Source organism: Lissotriton helveticus, chromosome 10 (genome assembly GCF_964261635.1).
Source record: "Lissotriton helveticus chromosome 10, aLisHel1.1, whole genome shotgun sequence".
NCBI classification, from domain to species: Eukaryota; Metazoa; Chordata; class Amphibia; order Caudata; family Salamandridae; genus Lissotriton; species Lissotriton helveticus.
This window is the reverse complement of record NC_136071.1, coordinates 555,577,208-555,601,503: the sequence shown is the minus strand read 5'-3', so window position 1 is coordinate 555,601,503 and position 24,296 is coordinate 555,577,208. Positions and strand designations below refer to the sequence as shown.

General features: G+C 48.0%; 1 protein-coding gene across 1 annotated transcript in view; it reads left to right on the top strand.

Annotated features, from left to right (window-relative positions):
• ERCC4 (ERCC excision repair 4, endonuclease catalytic subunit) overlaps positions 1 to 24,296 on the top strand; it is a 338,934-nt gene that overhangs the window by 13,202 nt on the left and 301,436 nt on the right. The gene's annotated exons all lie outside the window — the stretch shown is intronic.

Genomic DNA, 24,296 nt, shown 5'->3' with positions numbered 1-24,296 from the left:
ATTCGACGAGCCAGGTCGTGGCTCCGACCTACACCAACATGGCGGCAGCTCTGGACCCGCGAACAGTGCAGAGGGACGGGATAGCGCCCAGACGTACACCAGAGGAAGAACTGAAGGTGCGGTGCAGCGGGGCAGGCGGCGAGGGAGCTGACCCGAGGAGGGGTGCGCCCGGCAGTGACTGGGCTGGGATTGGGCCGAGATCCCCCGCGGGAGGACCAGGACCTTAACCAAGATGGCGGCCGACCCGAAATAAACAACGTCTTGGGTGAGCCCTAGGCCCTCGATTTTCTCGGAGGAGGGCTGGGGGGAGGTGGACAGGCTCTCTAGCCCGTGTCCCCCCCCTCCTGTTGAGGAGAAAGTGGACCAATATCAAGCGACTGGGCCCCCCAGACAGGAGAAGAGCCCCGGTGGGGGGTAGGAGGTACAGTCTCGGGCTGTGAGAGCCCCCCCGTCCCCCGGCACATCAGTGAAACACACTGAGGGCATTCCGGAGTAGGGGACGCGAGGTCTGGGCCCACCGGAACTGAATGAGACGGGTCCAAGGGGCATCCTGTGAGTGTGCATCGGGGGAAACCCAAGCCCTATCGAGAGAGAAGTCTGAGTGAGAGCCAGTGAGCACCTGAGGAGCCCAGGGGTCACGATACAGGCACAGAAAACATCCTGGCGGTTGGCATCTGACCCGGCTGACTTGGAGGTCGACGGTGCGCCAAGGCTTAGCGACTGAACTGTGCGGGGGACACGGAGTGGGACAGGATGGGGAAGAGGGACCTCCCGCCGAAGACTCCTAAGGGCCCTATGGACAACTTTACGGGCCCGAAGCAGATGGTGGATGCCCCCCCGCTGCCTCTAGTGGACACACGGATACGGACCTGCTGTTAAGCGCTATCCAGGCGTCCAGAAGTGACATCCAGGAGTCCCGAGCGGCGCTTGAAGTTAAAATTGGGGAAGTAAGGTCGGAGGTGACGTTGCTGCGTCAAGACTTTAGAAACCTGTCAGACCGGGTATCCACTGCCGAAACTCGAATAGGGGAAACTGAGGACTCTGTCTCTACCTTGAGAAAGGACATGGCTGAATTGCAGGCTTCACATCGCCAGCTGTTATGGAAGGTCGATGATGCGGAAAATAGAGCGAGACGCAACAACCTACGCTTTGTGGGATTTCGAGAGGTACTGGAAGGGACAAATATGGCAGCGTTCCTCCACTCATGGTTGACGAAGACCTTCCCGGCGGCGCAATTTTCACCTTGCTTCATAATAGAGAGAGCCCACAGAGCCCTCCTGGCCAAACCACCGGAAGGGGCGAGACCAAGGCCAGTTATTGCTCGCTTTCTGATCTATGCGGACAGGGATATGATACTGCGCGAGGCGAGAAAAAAGGGAGAGATACGATTTGAGAACTCAATCATTATGATATTCCCTAACTATAGCCAGGAAGTGCAGAGACAACGTCGATCCTTTGATTCAGTGAAGGCGAAACTCAGAGACATGCACATTTCATACATGCTATTGTTCCCAGCAAAACTCAAGGTCCTATACAAAGAAAAATCGATCTTCTTCAGTACACCGGAGGAGGCCTGGCAGTGGCTGGAAGAACGACCTTTACTCAATAGCAGGGAGTCAGCCAACCGCGATGAGGTGGACAGAACGGTGAGACTCAGAGCCCAATGGGAGTCGCCAATACCGCGACGGAGGAAATCCCGCAGAGTGAGGAGTCGCACCACGGCTACACCCTACAGGGGACACGGTCCGGAGGGGGAGAGGAGGGGCAGGTCGGACTCTCCGAGAAGCAGTGGCGGGCCGTCTAGCTCCAGCCACACCGGCCAGCGGAACCAAGCCCGCTCGGAGGGAGATGATGAGGAAGAGGACATAGAGAGCCATCAGTCTGGGGGAGAGGAGAAGGGGGGGGGACAGCACTCAGATCACCCTCTGGTGGAGGCGATCCGAAACCTGGAGCACTACGCTTCGGGACGCAGCAGCGCTCCAGACCACGATACGCAAGGCTCCCACTCATGAAGGGGGAAGGTCTAGAATTTGGCGGTTTGCAGCTCGTCAGGTGAAGGGACACGCAAATTGACACGCCCTTGTTTTGACATTTGAGGGGAGGGATGAGAGGGTGGGCGACAGACCTGCTCCTACGGATAGTTCTGTCCTACCTTAGGATGAGACTGGACGGGGAGGGAGGTGGGTTGGGGGGGGAGTTAGGGGGGGGGGGGTGTTTTGAATTCTCTCAGGTTGGGGTACGAGAGAGGAGAATGGGAGAGGGGGGTGCGAATGGATGGGGAGGGAGGTGGGGAGGGGGGGAGATAGGGGGGGGAGTTTTGAATTCTCTCAGGTTGGGGTACGAGAGAGGGAAGTTGGAGGGGGGGATAATAGTTGGGAAACCGCGGCACCACATTTTCAACCCACACACCACAGGGATATGCCAGGGACTATTGCCAAGCAACGAATATACTCAAGTGCAATGCGTGCAAAAGGGTTTCCTGAGACCTGACATAGCGAGTACAGGAGAGGGAGCACATACATTCCACTACCCTAGACCTCGGGACATATACCTGGGGACCGTCCACGCCACATGTGCACTCTGGAAAGCGCTAACATTCTACCAGCACCTCATTGAATGGCGGGTACCGTAGACACACCACAAGTGGAAGCTAGGAGACTTAGTATCCTGACTTGGAACGTCAATGGCTTGGACTCCAAAATTAAAAGGGGTTTAGTGACTGCCTACATTAAGAGGGTGGACCCGGACGTAACCTTCCTACAGGAGACTCACCTCAGAGGCTCTCAATGTGCGTTCATCGCCAGGGGCAGATACAGAGTCCTAGCGCACGCGGGGTACACCTCCGACTCTAGAGGGGTGGCAGTCCTCATTAAAAAAACAGCCCCATTCACCATTACACGCACGTGGATCGACACACAGGGAACTTACGTGGGGGTGCAGGGGACCTGGCATAGGCACACATACACGCTGATCTCGATCTACGCGCCGCCCAAGTTACAGGCGCGAACTCTGACAGCCCTGGCAACCATCTTATTGGCAACGGCGGACACCATCCAAGTGGTAGGTGGAGACTTCAATGATGTTATGTGCACGGCGCGGGATCGGTCGGGGGAAAAAGGCAACCCTGGTCGCCAGACTGCCCTAGCCTCCCATGTGGAGAACTTGGGACTCACAGATGTATGGCGATGGCTACACCCCACGCAACAGGAATACTCGTACTATTCGGGAGCGCACAAGGTGTTCTCGCGCCTAGACTATGTGTTCATGGCCCGGCAATGCCTTGGGGTGGGGGACACTGCAGAGTTTAAAGCCAGAGGTGTATTGGATCACTCCCCGCTACTAGTGAAAGTAGGGCGTGCCCAGGAGGCGAGGGGCGGACATTGGCGACTGGCAGCTTGGGACCTCCAGAACACTGCAGTACTGCGAGGTATCCGCGCGGATATTAAGGTATATGTTGTGGAAAACGATGGTACGGTGGAGTCGAGCGTCACCTTTTGGGAAGCCCTGAAGCCGGTCTTGAGAGATAGGATACGGGGCAGACTGAGAGACGAGAGGCGTAAGCTCCTAGCCGAAATCTCCACCCTGGAAACGTCGATCCTGGAGAGGGAGAGAGAATACCAGTCCAAATCCACCCAGACTTTGAGAAAGCTCCTGGACGCCCAGAGGCAATACCGGGATTTGACGACTAATGAGGCGAAGACCCAGACCCTTGCCACCCTCCATCGCCTCTATGATGTGGGGGATAAATCGGGCAAATTACTGGCATGGCTCAGTAAGAAGGAACAGGCAGCCAGGTGGGTGGAAAGTGTCCGTGGGGAGGATGGGAGACTGGTTCACACGGAAGCGGAGATAGCGGAGACATTCGCAGCACACTATGAACAGTTCTACGCGGCCAGGGACCTGGCAACATGTGAGGCTGCGACGCAGTACATGGCAGAGGTGGACTTACCGGTGCTGACCGAAGAGGCACGGACTGGTCTGGAGAAAGACATAACATCAGATGATATTGGAGAGGCAATTGCTAGGCTGAAGCCGGGTAAAACCCCAGGCCCGAACGGTTTCCCAGCCGAATGTTTTAAGCGTTCAACGGACCTCCTGACACGCCACCTCAAGGCCCTCTTTGTCGGGGCATGTCAGGAAGGGATACTCCCCCTTGAACTCGCCATGGCGACGATAGTACCGATATATAAGGAGTGCAAGCCACGGGAGGAGTGTGGGTCATATCGCCCTATTTCCCTCCTTAATACTGAGGTGAAAGTATTAGCAACCATCTTGGCGACCTGCCTCAGGGCAGCCATCCCAGACCTTATACACTCCGACCAATCGGGATTCCTGCCAGACAGGGCCACGAAGCTGAACCTCAGACGCACCCACAACTGGCTCCAGGAGGTACGGACACGGGAGGAGCCGCATTGGTTCCTTTCCTTAGACGCTGAAAAAGCCTTCGACGCAGTGCACTGGCCTTTCCTCATTGCGGTCCTACACCGGTTTGGCTTCGGGCCGAACTTTGTAAAATGGGTCCGGCTCTTGTACTCGGCCCCGACGGCGAGGGTGCGAGTGAACCAGACGTTGTCACGGGAATTCCAGATCCGAAGAGGTACCCAACAGGGCTGTCCCCTCTCCCCCTTACTATTTACACTTACCATAGAAATCCTAGCAGCCAGGGTGCGGCAAAATGAGGGCATCTCTGGTTTTGTGGGCACCAACTCGGTCCCTGCACAAGAAAAAATCTCGCTATACGCGGATGATGTCTTGTTGTATATAAAGCAACCGGAGACCACTATCCCGGAGTTATTCCGGGAACTGGAACAATATGGCGAACAGGCGGGACATAGAATAAATTGGCACAAATCCATCCTCTACGACCCGGGGGGTCAGGACCGCTGGGGCACTCTACCGGAGAGGCTACAGACGACCTCGGATGGCTTTCAGTACCTGGGGATCTACATTACATTAGATAAGGACATCTCATTCCAGAGAAATCTGGGAAGAATTGTATCCAACGCAGTGGAAGATATGGGACGCTGGAGACAGCTACCACTCACACTACTGGGCCGAGCGGCCATGTATAAAATGATACCCTTACCGAAATTCCTTTATGCTCTCCAGAATGAGTACTACGCACTACCGACAGGAACCTTTACTAAGATCCATGCCGACCTGAGGTCATTTCTTTGGTTGGGCAAACACCCTAGGGTGGCCCTCACCACGCTCCAGAGGCACCAGTATAGTGGGGGAATTTCACTGCCCAACCTCGAGGCTTACTACTGGGCGGAACACTTGACGCCCATCAATGATTGGCTGCATGCCCCGGCGGAACACCCGACATATGCCTTAGAAAGAGCCACGATGTCAGCAAACAACGTACTGCTCTATCTTTATGGCGGCACCGGACGAGCCCCGCTCCTACAGGCGACGTCTCTTACGCTCACGGCGTGGGCCAGGGCCACTAAACGCATGGGATGGGAAAAGAAACCCACGAGACAGACCCCGCTATGGCACTGCCGTTGGCTGCCGGAATTGAACAAACTGAGGGGCTTCCGGAGGTGGGATGATATCGGGATCTCTACGATCGGAGACATAATATCTAAGGGAGAGCTGAAGTCCTTCCGAGTCCTTAAAACCGAGTTTGGCCTTCATAACACACAACTATTTAAATATATCCAACTACGACATGCATGGCGAGCACAAACAATTGAGCTGACTGAGCTACCAGAATATGCACCATTGGAGGGGCGGCTCCTGCAGGAACAGATACCGGGGAAGGCGGTCTCCCTCACATACAGAACACTAACTAATAATATGCTGGGGGACCTGGCACACCTTAGAGAACGCTGGGAGGCAGAGGTGGGAGAGCTAGAAGACCTAGACTGGGACCTTGTACTAATGCATCCCCGGGAGGTGGCTATCAAATCGCGACTGCGTCTTATCCAATTTAAGGTGCTACACAGAACCTATTATGATAGAGTACGCCTGACGAGGATGGGTAAGGTGGATGACGCGCGCTGTCTTCGGTGCCGTCAAGCCGATGGGGACTTCTACCACACGATCTGGGCATGTGTAAAAATACAGGCATACTGGACACAGGTCTTCCAGGAGTTGGAGGAAGTTCTGGGGGCCACACTACCCCGAGACCCAAAACTGGCTTTGCTTGGCTTGACCACTCAGGTAGACCTAACCAGAGCACTCACCATCTTTCTAGTCCTGGCATTGGTAGTGGCAAAGAGAGACATCGCTAAATACTGGGGGACACCGGAACCTCCGGAGCTGGAGGAATGGAGAAGGGGGCTGGACCTATATATGGCAGCCGAGAGAGTGACGTATAAGTCCAGGGGTTGCCCCAAAAAGTTCCAGAAAGTTTGGACTAAATGGAGACAACACCACGGGCTAGAGGGAGGGGTTTAGGGGGGGGCTTGGAACATGGGATATAGGGTGGAATCCGAATGCACCGATGACTATGAGTCGCACAGGGAAGAATGGGATGGATGCCCTAAGACACTTGATGTTGACACTTTTCAAATTGAGCGGTGCCTCAAAGACTTTGTGGGGGTGGGGGGGATATGAAGTGTAACTGCTGCTCCATCATTGTATGCACTGTTGATTTTTCTTTCTTCAAAATGCAAATAAAACACTTTGAATTCTAAAAAAAACAAAAACAAAACATGGTCTCTTTCGAGGTTAAACAAGTTATACTCTTGAGATTTAATTGCTCAAATACAGTTTGTTGACAATTTCACCAAATAAACCAGACACCAGTAGTCCTGTGACGTGTGGTGCAGATAGGGATGGGCCATATTCAAAGTTATTGTAATTACTCCAACTATAATGGCATTATGTTCCTTTGATCTAAAATAGAATCATTAGCCCTAGTTATAGACTGGGACTACTGATACTAAGCACATGGTCCTGATGGTAAATGGGAGTGTGTTTACTGGGCACATTGGCCCTGATATTGACTGGCTTTTTAGATATAACGGCCCTTATGGCAATTGGAGGCGCTCTGGTGCGGCTAATGGTGCTACTGGAGGGACTGGTAGTGATGCTGATTCTGGCCTCTTTCAGGGGAGACATTGGCATTACTGGGTCTGAGCCCCAAGACAATCAGAATTTAGCTCTGACACTTGAGTTCTTGACACAGGTTACCTGTGACTGTCAATGCTCTTGTTCCAGGTCTCTTGAACCATGTTGGACAGTCAGATGTTTGGTGGCTAATGCGTGCTCAAATAAAAATTCGATCTGGTGACCACATCAAAATAAAAATGTATCTTAGTGTCTAAAGGCCTTATCTAGTGTATGCGAATGGAATATTCTGTAAAAATATGGTGGATACCCTATCCACGATATTTAAAGTGCCACAAACTATTATGCACTTGTACTGGTGCATCTGTCTTATTTGTGAAGGAGTATACGGTCCTCAAACTCTAAATAAAGCCCAGTGGCTCTGTAACAAGGTGAGCACTTCCACTTACCCTTTCTCTTCACCACAGCTACTGCTAACTGGGAGAACTCCCCGTCATCATCCTGATGTCTGACTGCAGCCAGATGAGCAGCTCCCTGCAACAGGTCCCCAGTGGTAGAGCCGAGTTCACCAGGCAGGTACATAAAGAGAAGGAACAAGGGCATCAATGAGGAGATGCAGGATACCCTGGTGGCGTGCTCAAAAGCAGCTTCTCTCTGACTCTTCAGGAAGGAGATCCATTTCGCAAGAAATAATGCGGAGAATCATCCTGCCCAACAGGACCTTGTTCTACTGGGGTCATGTTAAAGATGGAAGACCTGGAGATCTGTGAAGACCACAGGGAGTACTTTCTCTATTTCTGTTGCTTGTATACACAGCTTGGGTATGAAGAAGTACCAAAAACTGTAAAACTCTTGCCTAGGAATAGTATGGAAAAATCATTCCAATGTAGAAAAGAGATATGCCACTTCAGCGAGTGTCTGTTAGTCTGTAAGAAAAATCTAATTTGTACAGAGCCCACCTACCCCCTCCTCGCCCCCCCCCTCACACACACAGATCACTGTAGATGATTTTGCCAGCTTGGCAGGCCATGTAGGACTGGAATATTTAATGAGTGCCTCTTATTATTTTATTATTTCCTGTAAAACCTATAGCTGTTTTGCCAATGTCTATGCAATATCATGTAAACTGAACCTCCTACACCAACATTGGGCGGGTTTGCTCACAAGCATCGTTTGCTTGGTTCAGTTCCACACAGCATCTGCCCCCCACCCGTTCCAAACTTTACCGGGTGCCAATGGGTAACTTTATTATGCTCTGTGTTTCATTTTTGTGACAGTGGTTGCCAGTGAGTGGCAGCAGCACTTATTGTTTTGGCAGCAGGACCCTTATCTGGTCCTTCAGGTATTAAATCCAAGCCTCAAGACTGTGGCTTGGGCTGCATGTCCTGTCTCTAAAGCTGCCCCACCCAGTCAATACCCAGGATTAGATGTTGATACTGTTAGTCTGTGATTCACTTCTCAGTTGGGAGCAGCAAGGAAGCAACCGACTAAAGGAGGTTGTAGGATGTGCTGCTAGGCAATCATACAGATAAAAAGCGAATGCTAAATATGTGTCTCTGGTCAAATGTAACTACTATTAACAATAACAGGAAAAGATAAAAAAAGTAAAAAAACTATATCTTTTATTCATTTATTTATTCATTACATGTAAATTGTGCAAATACCTAATACATAATATTATTCTATAAACATATGCAGTAAAATCCATTCAGATCATAACAATTAATATTTTACAAGGGAAAAGTAGACAATTCTGTGGCAAGACTGTTTACTTTTCGACGCGCGTTTCGGCGTGAGTTACGCCTTCGTCAGGAAAAAGCCACAATTCCTGTAATTAATCAAAACAGTACTAAGCAACATTTCAGACATGTTATTGATTTGCAGATTCATCTATATTGTAAATAACGTTACATCTATATATGACACATATTATATGCTAGTAGATGGTATGTCTTCATTTATTATTTCTAAAAGAACTTTGAAATGGTCTTCAGACAGTACATTTTCTAAGAGGATCTTATGATGAAATAACCATGTGACTGCAATTCCATTTGTAAGTACATTCATAGAAAACAAATATAATCATTTTATCTCATAAAGGTGGGAAAAGGAGAGGTAAGATAGTAAGTCCCAAACGGCCCAAGGTGGTTTCTGCTAGACCCTGGAGGTAAGTGGTTATCTCAAATAAATTTCCAATTAATATACCTGCACTCCAGAGTAGGATTGCCAGAGTTCAATAGAGATTAAAATATCCTATGTGGGTAAGTACCTAATGATACAAAACAGCAAATATAGTTGCTTAATTAAATTACTTATTAGTTTATGATAAATATTCTCTAATCATTTAGGTGAAGTTCTCTATACCTTATTTATTATGTACCGATCCAATCAGGGTGTCACTATTGTAGATCAATTCGGGTGTCACTATTGTAGATCGATTCGAATGGTAGGTTAAAATTCCTTTTTATATTATGGACATAGCTGATTGGATTGGATAATCCAATCTAGAAATAAAAGGTTAATGTTATTTGGTGCATAATGCATATCCTCAGCGTTTGTATGCAGATTAGGTATTTACGATTGTTACCTCAATGAAAGGTAAGAAGCTGATCCAGAGAAAAAAACTCAATGACTATGTCTTGCATGGATGGCAGACATAAATCGCGTAGGTGGCGAACATATGGCGGATTTGATATATCCTAAAATTAGAAAAAGGATAAAACCTTAGTGATATTTCTTACATTGGGATTGTTAAAATTCTATACATGTTTATAAACTCTTCTCTCTAGAGCCTGATATATGGTTCCGTATCATTAAATGCGACAGTCAACTGCCGACTGAAATGGCCGTACTATCATATTTAAACTGCTTTTTATACCAAGTATTACTTCCTTTGGGTGCAAACGCTGCCTTTGTGCATATTCTCAGTTAACACGACACATTGCTGCTAATACGATCACATTTTATTAGTTAGAGGGGTCTCGATGGTTGGGATGTTAATCTATGGCAGGAGATGTGCCCGTGAATTTAAAGCACTGGCAAAAAATAATACTTGCTCCTGCAGGTCTAATATGTCACATTGGAAATGGCTAGGTGACGATTTAGTGAAATAATAAAAGATGCGTCAGTATTTAGTGTAGGTATACACTAACGCAAGGCGAGGCAATGCGTCTAAGCGAAGTGACTGTAATTAGCAAGTTCCTATCTGCTAGTGCTCACCTTAGTGAATGGTTTCTTTAGGACGCGGGACCTTCTTCAAATGTGTGGTGGTCTGTCCCTGAACGGCGAATGAAAAATATTTCTCGTATTACCACTATGTTTAAATAGAACCGGCGTGATTGATCGTACGATTGCCTAGGAAGTTACTTCCCACTGTGTATTACCCTGTCCTAGGAATTAGAACTATCAGGGGGTCCTTGCTATTTTTGAATATTTAAGAGTTTAAAAAGAAAAGACCCGGTCCCTGCTTCGTTCTGCCGCTTTTTTATTTTGAGCAGAATCTCACCCTAAGGTAATTAATCCTTGGGAGCTATATACGCTTTTTTTTTGGATAATACAAGTTTCAACACTTTTTTATGGAAATTTTGAAAAAAGTCTGAGGTTTGTTCGTTGCCGTACAACAGACATATATTTACATTTACTATGAACACTTTTTCCAATACAAAAAACATTGAATTACATTTCTCCATTAAACAATACATTTATCGGAGGAGCTTGGCGGGCATCCGTGATGGCCGCGTGAGCACAGCGCTCTCCGGACCCCCGCCACTCCCGGCATGATATCCTGAACATATCCTGATTCTTCACGAGGATTTGTGTAGAGGACGCTGGGCTGATCTTCCTGGGATTTTTGGACTTTGATTTGGACCCGGGGCACCGAAGATACGACGACTCGAACTTTCGGGGTCCGCCCTTGAGGTGCGCCCGGGACTGGGTGCGGCACTGTGGCCGTCTTGGAGTTGAACAACAGCGGCAGGGGGATTGGACTTGTGGGTCCCCCTCTTAAGTTTCGGTTTCGATTCTGCCTCAGACTGAGACAACTGGCAGGGGAGTCTGGCCTTTGCTGGGTCCGGCGCACGAGACGGCTGTCGGGCCTTTGACTAGCTTATTCTCCTTCCAGGCTAGTTCACTCCTAGTGGTACCCTCGCCGCTGCTTTTTGGTCCCGACGCCCTACTTTCCTGCGGCCATTTCCATCGGGTCGAGTGAGTCTCCTGGTGACGCAGTCTCCGACATGGCGGGCAGAGGGGACCGAGAGACTCGGAGGACCAAGACGCCCCTGCGTGGGGGCCCGGTCCAGTCCAATGTTATGGACCGTTACACCCATTCGAAGGGGTCCCCTGGAGCCGCCCTGCCTGGCCCAAGTGTGGTTGACCACATTGTGGACGCGTCAACGGAGCCGTCCTTGCAGGACATCATGGGCGCCATTTCTGGCATGAAGGAAACAATAGGCCAACAGTATGAAGCTTTGGCCCACAAAATTGACACCGTGGCCATTGATGTGAACTTGATTCGGGCCGACTTATCTAAAACCAATGAGAAGGTGAAGTCATTGGATCTCAAGTCATCCAGCCTCACGGCAGACGTCTCGGAGATACAGACGGAGATTGGCAATCTCCGTAGGGTGAACGATTTCATGACCCGGCGCCTGGAGGACTTTGAGAACAGGGCACGTCGCTGTAATGTGCGTGTGGTTGGCGTTCCGGAGAATCCAGACCCGCACTCTGTTGATCTCCTGGTCGAGGACCTGATCCAGAACTACCTCTCTCCGTCTGGATTGAGTAAATTCTTTGCAGTGGAACGTGCCCATCGTGTTCCGGGAGGCCAGGGTAAGCCGGGCGCCCCGCCGAGGCCTATTGTTGCGAAACTCTTCCACTATAGGGATCGGGACGCTATCCTGCAGGCATCGCGCGTGAAGGGCCCGGTGGCCTTTGAGAATGCCACGGTGAACTTTTACCCGGACTTTTCTCAACAGGTGCAGAAACAGCGTATGGGCTTCCGTGGAGTCAAGAAGCGCCTCCGGGACATGGGATTGCGCTATGCTATGCTTTTTCCGACCAGGCTGCGGGTTGAGTACAATGACCGAACCTTTTTCTTTGATCGGCCTGATTCAGTGAATGACTGGCTGGGCTCTCTGCCGGACCGACCTCCTGCGACTGAGCCCGCCGACCACCCGGGTGGTGCTGAGGGTGGTGTAGAGAGCTGAACTACTTGTCTATGCCCGGGTCTTCGTGTAGAATAACTTCTTCTGGGATTTTATGCCTAAGTACCTCTGCTGTCTGTGTGTTCTATTTGTTATTTGTCTTGATCGGGGTGGCGGGTGGGCCAGGGCCTTTCCTCCTCCGGGGTCTTTTTGTAGAATGGGGGTTCTTGGGCGACAGGCACACTGCATGTTGGGGTGGCTTTTTAGCTTCTTGCAGGGGTGCAGGGTGGGGGGTGTTTCCTTGATTGTTGGGGGGTGGGTGGATGGGAAGTTTGATGTTTGTGTTTTGTTTTATCAAGGCGATTCTATCTTGCTAATGATGTTTTTGATGTCATGCTCATCGGGGGAGGGTTTCGGCGTTGCTGTGTGGGGTGGGGGGTAGCGGGTTGAGATTTATTTCGTGGAATGTCAATGGTCTGGGGGATCGTATTAAGCGGGGTGTGGTGTTGCGATGTCTACGACGTTTGTCTCCGGATATTGTTTTTCTACAGGAGACTCATTTGGTGGGCAATACATGTCGTGCAATGAATAGGTGGGGCTATCGCCTCGCCGCACACTCGGGGTTTACCACGGGTTCCAGGGGGGTGGGTATCCTTGTTCGGGCTTCCCTCCCCCTGGCTATTGATGATGTGATCCTTGATGATCGGGGGCGTTACGCCGTCCTCGTGGGACGCTATGAGGGTCGGACCCTTTCCTTGTTTGCAGTTTATGTGCCCCCCGGTCTCCAGACCTCTACCTTTTCCGATTTGGGCCGGGTGTTGTTGAACCTCCCTGATAGTACTCTTTTCATAGCAGGGGACTTTAATTCTGTGTTCTCCGGTCTACGCGATCGTCACCCCCCTAGGGACACTCCTTCGGCCCAACAGTGGCTGGGCGGGTTTCTGGATACGTTTGGCTTGGTGGATTGCTGGAGGCTTATGCATCCTACTCAGCTTCAATACACTTTCCATTCTGGGGCCCATGGGAGTTTGTCTAGACTGGATTATTTCCTGATGCCTGCGGCGCAGTCGCCGGCGGTTCGCGAGATTAGACACCTCCCCCGGGGCATCTCTGATCATTCACCGCTCTGGCTTTGTTTTGAGGTGGGGGTGGAGGCGGCGGGCCAGGTGGCTCCTATCAACCCATGGTACCTCACCTCCCCCGAGACCCGCAGTCTCTTGATTAAGTCTTTGGACAACTATTTTCTAGACAACGAGGGGTCCGTCTCCTCTGCGATATCCCTGTGGGAGGCCTTTAAGACAGTGATTCGCGGGCAGGCCCTTTCCCTTATTGCTGAATCTAAAAAGGCGAGGAATCGGGAGGTGGTGGACCTTGAGAGGGAGATTGCTGAGATAGAGGCTGACCTGGAGTCGGATGTTACACCTGGTAAGCTCCACGCCCTGGGTCTGAAACAATTTGCTTATAGGTCTTTGGTTACAGATGCGGCTAAACTGATGTTTCGAGAGCAACAGGGTCGCTTGTATGATGTGGGGGACAAAGCGGGTAAGTCGCTGGCATGGTTGGATAAGAAGGAGAGGGCGAATCGTGTGGTGCCTGTGATTCAGACTTTGAGTGGTGTGAGAGTGACCGACCCGGTTGGAATAGTTGAATGTTTTGCGGACTATTTTCGTGTGGTTTATTCCCCTGTGTCTGAACGGGATGTTGATGACTCTCGCCTTTTGTTGCGTGATAAAGCTCTGCCCAGTGTTTCCGATTTAGACCGAGTCTCTTTGGAGTCCCCTTTCACTACGGACGAGATAGCGACGGCCATTCGCTCACTCCGTTCGGGCAAAGCTTTGGGCCCGAATGGATTGCCAATTGAATTGTACAAGCTACGTCCTGATAAGGTGGCGCCCTATCTTCGCACCATGTTTTTGGAATCCCGGGAGCGGGGTATTCTCCCATATGATCAGCGTCTGGCTACGATTGTTGTTATTCCCAAAGAAGGTAAACCTCGGGACCTTTGTTCGTCTTATAGGCCCATTTCCCTGTTGAATGTTGAACCCAAGGTTCTGGCTAAGCTTCTGGCTACCCGCCTCTTGACGGTCATCGGTGGCTTGGTTCATCCGGATCAATCCGGATTTATCCCGCATCGCAACACGGCTCTTAACCTACGTCGTCTCCACGGTGCTGTTGCGAGGGCGGGGCTTCTGACGGAGCCGGCCATTTTGGCTTCGCTAGACGCTTCGATGGCCTTTGATACGGTAGAGTGGCCCTATCTTTGGGCAGCTCTTGAGAAATTTGGTTTCGGACCTGAGTTTATTGGTTGGGTGAAATTGTTATACGCCGAACCCTTGGCACAGGTAGTGGTAAACGGTCGGGTTTCTGTCCCCTTCTGCCTTGGTAGAGGGAACCGTCAGGGATGCCCCTTGTCTCCGTTGCTTTTCGCGCTTGCCCTGGAACCGTTAGCTGTGTGGCTTCGATGGGAACCTTCACTCAAAGGGATCCGTTGGTCACCGGATTTTGAAGACCGCGTCTCGCTCTACGCGGATGACATTCTTCTGTATCTTACTTCCCCGCGTAAATCTTTAAATGTCTTATTTGACGTTCTTACTTCGTTTGGTGCAAACTCAGGTCTGGTTATTAATTGGGCTAAGTCCTGTGTGTATGTTCTCTCGGGTGTTTTGCCCCCATTACCGGACAGATTTCCTATCCAGGTCGTCCAGTCTGGCTTCAAGTATTTGGGGATCTTTATTACGCTGGACTCTTCACTCCGGTTCAAGCGTAATCTCCTCCCCCCGCTTCTTAGACTGCGACTGGATGTGGCCCGCTGGCGTAAACTACCCCTGTCTCCTCTGGGCAGGGCTGCCCTTTTTAAAATGATGTCTTTGCCACGATTCCTATACGCACTTCAAAATTCTTTTGACGACGTTCCCGCTACCTATTTCCGAGAGATCGAGAGCCTTCAAAGGCAACTGATCTGGGACGGGCGTCCACGTATCGCCCTTGCGAAACCTACTATCCCTTGGTACGACGGGGGCATGGCGCTCCCCGATATCAAGAGATATTATTGGGCTACCCAGCTGTCTGCCATTAACCACGCAATGTATTCCCCGGGTCGTGATCCGGCCTTTGAGATGGATAGACTCCAGCTGCCGGGAGGGGATTTTAATAGAGCGCTTTATTCCAGATCGGCTGGGCGCCATCTTACGGGCCCGTCCAGGACCGCAGTCAATGTGTGGCGCGCCGCGAATGTGAGTTTGGGATGGGAGAACCGACTGACAATGGCGACTCCGCTTTATGCTTCCGAACGTTTGGGATGTCTCTGGTCTACTAAGGGCTTTGACCGCTGGGATATGATTGGGATATGTAAAGTGGGTGATGTCTGTGTGAAGGGTAGAGTGAAGTCTTTCCAGGCCCTTAAGGCCGAATATGACTTGAGTGATAGAGAGTTTTTTCGATATCTGCAGGTCCGGCATGCTCTGGCCTCAGTTCTGACTCCTGATGTGACCCTACCCGAGTCCTCCCCCCTTGAGGATCGCATACTGGATGGACACCTGCCCGATAGCACTATCTCCCTGATTTATAAGAAACTGATTAATAATCGCGCTGACTTACTGCTCCGCCTTAGGGAGGTTTGGGTCGGTGATGGGTTGGACTTGGATGACGAGGATTGGCAGTCGGCACTCTCTTCTCCGAAAGAGGTCGCCATCCCCGCCCGTCTTCGTTTGGTTCAACTTAAGATCCTCCACCGGGTGTATGTAACTGGTCCGCGTCTGGTAGTAATGGGTTTTTCCCCCGGATGGCTTATGCAAACGTGGTTGTGGGATGAGTGCTACATTTTTGCATATTCTTTGGGAGTGCCCGGTGGTAGCAGCCTACTGGATTGATGTGCTTGCGGTGATGACTGTTGTGACTGGTATTACCCTGCGGCCTGAGGCCCGACGATGTCTGTTGAATGTGTGGGAACCCACCGACTATTCTGTGGCCCAGACCAGATGGGCGACCTTGGGATACATGGTCGCGAAGCGGGACATTGCGCAGCTCTGGGGCGCATCCAGACCTCCCAACGTCTCGGTGTGGGAGGATAACATGGACTGGTCCATGTTCCGAGAGAAGACCGTCTATGTAGCTAGGGGCAGACCCAGGGCGTGGACAAAGATTTGGGGTCAGTGGAACGAATATCGTGGAGACATTTGTACCCCTCCCTTGGTTGACACTCCCGATGTTACCCTATATCCCTAGGCTGGCGTTCCTGAAATTTTTCATACTGTTCTAGGATTTTCCTGTCCTCCCCGCTGTACCCCCCCCCCAGCCTTGCCGAGTCCCATTGATTGTGCTTTCGTCTTCCTGATTACTGGCTTTCCCCTCCGCCTTCTGGGCTGACCTTGATTAATGTGCATTCGCCTTGTTTAGAGTTTATTGTTGTTTTTTATGTTTAATACAGAAAATTGTTATGTCCTGTCCTATGTTTTGAGCAATACTTGGTATCTGATTTGTGCCTGACCACGGAAGTGATCGTTTGCTTCTTATGTTGTGCGTTGCTATTAGCGGCCAGCCCGTGTGGTTGTAGGCCCATCTTTGTAATTTTTATTTGATTGCTCAATAAAAGTTTTTAACCCAAAAAAAAAAAAAAAAAAACCAATACATTTATCAACAAACATCTTAATCAAACTTCACGGTTGTACCCTACCAACTAATTCTACCAGGTCTATGTGTTACATTTTTCATTGAAGCCCATAGGATCAATGGCAAATACCGATTCGGTAATTACCGAATCGGTAAAATTACCGAATTGCCAAGGGGGACAGGGTGTCACTTTGACACCCTGTTGCATCCCTGTTTCTAACTTGTGTGCCATGTGACACACATACATGCCCTTAGGGCATGTCTGTTTGCCACATGGCACAGGTGTACATGCACAGATGTGCATGTACACAGGAATTCGTTATTTACCATGCAATAGTATTACATGGTAAATAACGAATTCTTAGGGGCCTGTGGCACTGTTTACTGTGCCACCTACATATTGATTTACAGAATCGGTAAATTTACCGATTCGTTATTTTATAGATTCTGTAAATTTACCGAATCGGTAAATTTACCGATTCTGTAAATCAAAGGCCCCCTACATTACAAAACTCAAATACCGGTCGGTAATGGCCGAAATCGTCCGTTACCGACCGGTATTTGGTCTCCTACATCTGGCCCTAAATGGTCCCACCCACTGGCATCTAATGAAATGCTGCACACTCCCCTCAGTGCCTTCTACACTGTCCGCCGTGTCTAGGGTGGTGCTTTCTGTAAGTTGATTTTAGGCAAAATTAGGCCCATGTGCATGGGTTACTAAGTGGTTGCCCCAGAGCAACTAATGGATCAGTTCATATAGCTCTTTAGTTCGTAAAAGTCTTATTGATAAGGATAAATCATAAATGTGGTTTAGCTTTTCTCTGGTATACTGTATCTCAGGCTCTGGAGACTGTGCCTCACAGTTACCTGCTTGGCACATTACTCGGCCTGGCGGGCGCTGGTTGGTATGCATGTTATCCTATACTGGTTGATGCCTTCGGTGATGTCTCTGTCTGTGGCAGCAGTCCTGTTTTCCTCTCTCTCTGTCTTTCACTCTCTTGGTCTCTAGCACACCACTTGAAGTCTCGGCTTGACAGGCGGGACTGCTGAGGACTGGCCTCTAAGCTGCGTGCCCTCAGCAGGTAATGGGCGTTGATGTCTGCTGTGACCTCCTCATCCTGGCAGACTTCCCACCTGGACAGTCTTTGCTTCTTTAAGGCCAAGCACTTTCATTCCTTCTATGAGTAGGCAGGCAGGCTTCTAGGTGCTAGGCAAACCAAAAGCTTCTGCAGCAAGTTTCAGAATTCAGGTAATGCCCCCTCACAGCTGGGAGATTGGCTTTCATACAGACACTAGCCCTGGTCTCACAGCAGCTCTTCAAGTACTCTGTGGAGCGCTCACTTCCTCGTTCAATAAGAACATAGAACTGAAACAAAACGGGGTGGTTTGGATACCACTTTTATACTCATTTTCCAGATAGGGGATGTGGCTTCAGTGCTAAGGTCCTTGTACAGGTTTTTGGTGGTCCCCTTTCAAATCAAATGTTCTGCTTGCAGTGGAAATACAGCCTTTGTGCGATGTGATGACACTCACAGCTGGTAGTGATGATGGTGGTTCCAAGCAAGAACATCCAAAATATGGACACGGTGAATACTCTACACCTGGCTATCTTCAACCTGCCTGAAGCAGCAATTGGGGACAGACTAATAGGCAGAATCTGCCCACACTTTTAGCAACATAATCTGCTGACTCATCCCCTCTCCCTCACTATTTAACAAATGGCTATGTTCATGAAACTAAGCAAGAGTCCCTTGCTAAAAATGCTCCTAGAATTTTGAGGTTAGCCTGGCTCCATCCTCACTTCAGTGTCTGCGTTTTCATTCTCTTACTTCAAGAATGCAAGCAAAACCATCCTCAGTCTAAGCCAGTGGCCATGCAGAACGGACCCTACTGGTCCCAGCAAACATATCCACATTGTACACTTACTGTCATGTACATGCACACATACCCCATGCAAATATGCACTCGACACACACTGGATGTCACCCATAGGGTGAGGGGCTACTCCGAAGTGGAACTATAATCAAGTAAGGCTAGAAGTCCACACTTCTTTCTGACACAGAAGAAGGTTTTTTTAAGACAATTCACAAAAATCAATAAGCGGCCACCACCACTTCATGCCAACAGCCCAACACAGGCATTAAAATATTTGTAAGATTATACTGGTTACCACCATCTTTGAACTTATTGACTTGTTGGCTATGGGATCATGTAATACTTGAACGTTTTCCAATATATTTCAGTAGTTAACTTGCCTTTTCCTGTGGAGTCTATCCTTTGAATCTAAAATGCTCATAACGATGTTCTCTAACATTTTCTATAGATGCTATTGATGAGGCTTTGTTCAGCACTCTAGGCGAAGTGCTGGGATGTGTTTTCTGGAGTTAAGTGATGTGGGTTTTGTATGTTTCATGCAGTTGTCAGTGTGAGGAGGGGGGGGAGGTTTGAACACAGTGTGTATTGTAGATTGCAGTTTTTAAGTCAAGAAATTCAGATGTGATGGGAGACAAGCATTTAAGCTGGGTAAACCCTTTTCTAGTGGTGGGTGGTGAAAGTATTTCTTACCAATCCTACACTCTGTGCCAAGCCATCTCTCAGCTGCTCTGCAGGGACTTAAAGTGAAGCCTCTTGGGCACTTCCTCTCCAACTATTTTGAATGAAAACCTGCTTCAAGCAGGACCCCCCCAGAACCACTAGTATCAGACAACATACATTGACCTTATCTCACAGTTCTTGAGTTTTTGCCAAATATCTGTGCCTAAAAAGTTATATTCTCAGGGTCGATGTATTGTCCCCCAGTAATACAAAAATACTTTATTTGTGACCTGCATTTTTTGCTGGTTTTTAACCTGGTACTTGCTGAATGCATTTAATAATGGCCACTTGTGTGAAAGCCATATTAATGTATGGCTGCCATGTTGTTCTCTGTCACTTGTGATACTTTCAGCTTTTCCTGGATTTTTAACCAAGAGCCTATTTAAGTCAGAGGTGGCTTGTAGCTTCCAATTCAACATTAAGTAGGAGCTCAAAATGCCAAGCATGCATGGTGCTGTTTTCTTAGAAACCAGGGCTACCTGAAAGTGTCACATAACTTTGAACCACTTGGCAGTTGTATATGTATTTTGTTATGAAAATGTGTGGTCCAGCTTCATATTTTTGTTTAGAAACTTGAACGGTTCCCTTAGTAAGCCCCAGTCATACCCAGTTCACACTCTGGTAATACTCGTGTTGGTTAATCGGTGGATGAATGACAACAAAAATGTTCTCAATATAGTACTCATGACTGCCATCCATGTCTGGTCTTTGGCGTTATTGGCCACCCATTACACAACATGCTCAGAGCATTGCCACTTAGGATGTTGTCACAATAGGAGTCACGCTGCCCAGGTTTGGGGCTGCCACATGTCTGCAATCCAAATATGATCTTCTCCTCAAGCAGCAGCTCAGTCTATCCTGTCTATGTGCAAGTACCCCATAAACCTTGACCAGGGCCACACCAAGGACATGTCCCGGTGCTTGGCTTCCCTCTGTTGATAAGAGGAAGCATCTGCTTGGGCTGTGGTCCCCATCTGTGTTCTTCTACGATGGTCTGCTCTTCACCTGTGTTTCTCGCTCTCCATCTGATAAACTCTTTAAGTCAGACGCCAACTGCATCGTCTCAGTTTTCTCCTTCTGGCTTCTCCTGCCGCATCACTTCATAGAATCTCCTAGCATTATTGAAACTCTTCAAACATTTGCCTTGCATGCTAGGAACACTTCAACTGCTTCCAACACTATTACAGAGGCCTCATATTAGTAATTAGATAGAGAGAGTTAGATTTATTTGTTTGGGTTAAGAAACTACTGTTGGATTTTTGAACTGACCTTTGTACCTACATAGTCTAACTCTGCCTCGTATTTAGAATTGTGATGTAACAAATGTCTTGGGCCTTCACAGAGTTATTTACAAATCCTGAGTAAACCTTTGTTATAGTTTGGTGCCTTGAGTTGTGGAGCTTTAACAGCTGTGTGTAGGACATCAAACCAGGACCACCTTGTGGCTTTCCTCTTGCCTCTGCATGATAAAGGTACTGTGCAATTGATGTGTTGAAGGTTTACTATAATGCACTTCTCACTAGGGTGATTCTTATGTATTTTTTAAGTTTCTGTAGAATGCTACTATTCATATGAAATCCATTTAAGACCTGTATGCTATTGCAATTGATTCAAGATGCAAAGAGTATTAGTAGTCCTGTGCCCTGTGTAATATAAAAGAGGTGTCATTTGTGAGAGACTGCACAACAATCGAGACAGTCTTAATTTGAAACCGTGACCCATGTGACTACAACCTGACAATGTCCCTTGTGTGCCTTCTCTCATATCCTAATCCCTCTTCTGCCCACTTTCCCCATCAGTATTTGGCACAGTCGGTGAAGGAGACTGGTGAGTTCCATGTTGTTCCTGCAGCAACATTCTGACCTACCGGTTATTGGCTGCTTGAGCTTTACAATTCGGCATTACACTAGAATCTTGGTGGTCCATATATGGCAACACTCCCAAGTTATACAGGATGCTATGGATTTTTTAAAGTTAATATTGATGTTATTGTAGTCTTTATCTGCCTGAAACTTCCACTCAAATGCAATTGAAGTTGGAAAAAAACTAATTTGTTTTCCAGATCACAATCTTAGGTTCTTCTAAACGCTTATTTTGAGTTAAACTAAGGGGCATATTTATGGAAATAGTGGCGTAGGGCAGCACAGAAAGTCACCTTGCTGCTCTGCCCTGGGTCACAAGGAAAGGGCAAGAATGCACCATATTTAAGCAATACAGTGTTTTTCTGTCCTTTCCCCCTGCACTGGCACCATTTTGAAAGCCTAGCGCCAATGCTGGCACCCTTCTGTTGTAACAGTGGCAACACACTTTGCAGAAAAACACCACAACATCAATCAACTGAGAGCTTGCGTATTGGAAGTTATTCCAAAAAAAGAAGGAATCATGAATAAAAAGAACCTCTTGAAAAGAGAGAACCATTGGATTTACAACCTGAGTAGCCTGAAGCCGAATGGTTTGAATGACAGAACGGAATTTACTTGTTACCTATGACAGTTTTTTTTTTTTAAACTGTATAAGTCTAGCATTACGTATTTATCATGCATATATTGTAATTGTGATAATTGAATGAACGCGAGCTCGTGCGCATTGGAGCCCACATTGATCTAGTCTTCTAGTCATTTAAACTAATTAATTCAGAGAGGTATCCAGACGATTGTTTTTGAAGAGTAAAGTTATTACAATAATTTTTTTTTAAAAAACAGGTTGAACATATAGCGCATGCGCGACTAGCGCGGAGGTAACCAGCATTATTGGCAGCGAAAGCGTAGCAGAACAATCTCGCGCGGCGAGTACTACACATTTTTCTGTAACAAGGTGAGAAATGGCGGTTATACGCTAGGAGGTATTAGGAGAGGGGTCTCCCGTGTAATAACAAAAGTAAGATAACAGTAGAGAGATTTGTTAAGCGCTGGCTTCATATCGTAACACTTAGTTTAGATCAACACGAGAACCGTTAAACGTAATCACCGAAACGCTTTCAACGTATTAGCTTGCTTATATGCATTGTAAACCCTGGCTATGTTAACGCATTTTATATTCAAACCATCTAGATGCACAGCAGTGCGTAAAAAACTCGTAAACCGAACATTTAAGTGACACAATTGTATGTTTTGTTTATGTTTAGACGTTCCCTGACGAAGGTGTGCTTAAACACCGAAATGCATTGGAACTAAGGATTGTTGCAAAACTTGAACAAACAGAAAAATTAATTAAACAAAATTTGAACTGAACTTTATTGACCTTTCATTTAACGGTTCAAGTGAACTTTTTTCAATTAAACATAGCTGTAGACTACAGCATTTATACTGGTGCCACGGGAGACACACTTATGGTTATTAGGTGTGCAACTTGATGTACCCTTCTGTTGTAGACAGGATTGTTTTTGTGCAGGAAGGGGCACCATCCTGCACAAAAACAATTGATAGAGGTTTCTTCCTCTATCTATGTGTACTGCAGAATGCAGGGGAAGATATGTTAGTATTGAACCTCATCAATGTTTCCATTTGTCTCCTCAGATTTTGACTGCAGGGGCCTCTCCCATTAACTCACCATTTTAGGCATTGTTCTTGATGAAACTCGGTGAGTTGTTTGTTCGCTGTGCAGCATGTATGTGTGCAACGCTGGTACATCTTATGTCAGTCATTCAAAGTACAATTATGTGCGTAAGTCTATTCTTAATCTTCCCATTACTATATGGCATGTTTAAAAAAAATGTTCGAGACATATTGATACTCATGAACAACCAATTGGTTTATGAATAATAAATTATATATAGGTGGCACTATGGTAAGTTTTCAAACCAATACAATGAGAAGGCATCACGAAGGCCTAAACATAGTTGCGCATGAGCTATCTCAGCACGACTAACCCTATGTCTATCATTATTAGTTTTTGTACTTTCCCCTACAGATAACCAATTATACATTATGTAGGGATACCCTCCGCTTGGAAATCACAGTTTCCTGACACTGCCTACTTGGTAGAGAGGGTAAAAATAACACTTGGGATACGATTGGTCCAGAAGACTTCCGGTGTGACCCAACACTGTGGGCACTTTTAAACACGGCTGAAACATGTCGACATGTGGCAGTAAGGAGGGGTGAAGGGACTCTTAATACTTCTCCTATTACCACTATCCTTCATGTTTTTAGACCTAGACGGTGGGTTTAGGAATAAATTGTTGCACAAAGACACTGTGGAAAAGTAAATTTTGCCATGTTCTGTGTCCCTACGCCTCATCCATCATATGTTATGTGTGCATGATTAAATATGCATATGCATTCCCCATGTTCGATTAATGACGCAATTACAGTTGTGTCCACCTCTAGTATGCCAGTTTCCAGTTCTCGTGAATACTACGAATATCAGGCCTATGTAAAGCTACGTTGCCACGTTTCTCAGTGTGCACGTTATTCTATTGTAAAGTCCCCGTTTCTAGGCCTCAAAAGGGCCCGGACACCAGATTCAGCTCCTGTCTCCTGAAGCCTCGCTGAGGAGGGATACAGCCCCCACCTGTATCCTCGACCCTTCACTTACTTCCTGCCTCTCAGTGCCCGGTGCAGCCTGGCTCTGCCTCTGAATCTGCCAAGAATATGTTATGAGTCCAGTTATCAGTTCAGTCCTCCTTCCCTGCATTCCTAAAGCTACTGAACTACATCAATAGTTTCCGTCATTGTCTAGCCTTCACGTCTCCACGTTAGAGAAATACTGCATTTAATGGTCATTTAATATTCTTCATCACGCACTACATGTAGAATAAGGCATGCTCCAGTCTTAGAGTCTGTTAGCCTTTCCCCTCTTGACTTCTAGTTTATATCAACATGTTCCCTAAACATCAGATACTAAATAGGGTTTAGGTACATGTCGCTCCGACCCTCCAGACTTTAGTCTCTGCTCCTAGCACAGAGTTCATAGCCCCCAGCTTCTCCTAGT